This window comes from Triticum dicoccoides, unplaced genomic scaffold (assembly GCF_002162155.2).
Source record: "Triticum dicoccoides isolate Atlit2015 ecotype Zavitan unplaced genomic scaffold, WEW_v2.0 scaffold119960, whole genome shotgun sequence".
Taxonomy (NCBI): domain Eukaryota; kingdom Viridiplantae; phylum Streptophyta; class Magnoliopsida; order Poales; family Poaceae; genus Triticum; species Triticum dicoccoides.
The window spans coordinates 1-754 of record NW_021183666.1 but is presented as its reverse complement, the minus strand read 5'-3'; the positions used below and the strand labels follow the sequence as shown (position 1 = coordinate 754).

Here is a 754-nt window from a genome sequence, read left to right as displayed (position 1 = left end):
ATTGCTGTCTTTTTAACGATATATCTTAGCTTTTGCTACTTTTCTTGATGGCCCAGCAGAACGGTCGATTCATGACATTCCTGCTGCTACAGACAATATTGAAGTTGATGGCACCAGTAGTAAGTTTAATCTTGTTCTTTTCTCTCTTTTCTGCCTCACTAGCGCATTTCTCTATATTATGCCCTTTCAAAAATCACACGTTATGTGCAGTACAATCCGAAGCCGACCGCAATGTTCAGCGAAACGATGGTGTGGATCCCAGCAAGAATCTTCCATCGTCAGGTATTGGTCATGATGGCACATAATTTTATAAGTTAATTCTATGACTCACCACAACGCAACTAGTCATTTGCATATCATGTATTTAAACCTTGTGTATTTTTACTAATTATCAGCAGATGGCCCACTGCAAGGTTCTCTTACCCAACTGCTCCAGGGTAATATCGAAGCTTCTACGACCAAGTCCCAGCAAGGTTTTTGCACACCCTTATGTTATTAAATTGCATTTCTTTGTTCTTACAAACCATATTATTTGTCACCCTTTTTGTTGTTGCTCTTGCAGAAAGCTTGCTTAACGCATTTTATGGACCTTATGACAAAAGCGAAAATGATTGCACAAGTAGTAAGCTTACATTTTTCTGTATGTTTCATATGTCTTCAACTTGAATAAACTAATTTTAATTGTATACCTTGTCAACATTTGCATGCGCAGACCAGCCCAATAAACCTCATCAAACAGTTGAGCCACACAATA

General features: G+C 38.2%; 1 long non-coding RNA gene across 1 annotated transcript; it reads left to right on the top strand.

Moving 5' to 3' along the window:
- The first annotated feature begins 214 nt into the window (after nucleotides 1-214).
- On the top strand, nucleotides 215-622 carry LOC119343234. Its single transcript, XR_005165972.1, has 3 exons — nucleotides 215-282; nucleotides 396-473; nucleotides 563-622. It is a non-coding gene; the product is annotated as an uncharacterized LOC119343234 (long non-coding RNA).
- Nucleotides 623-754: the final 132 nt, after the last annotated feature.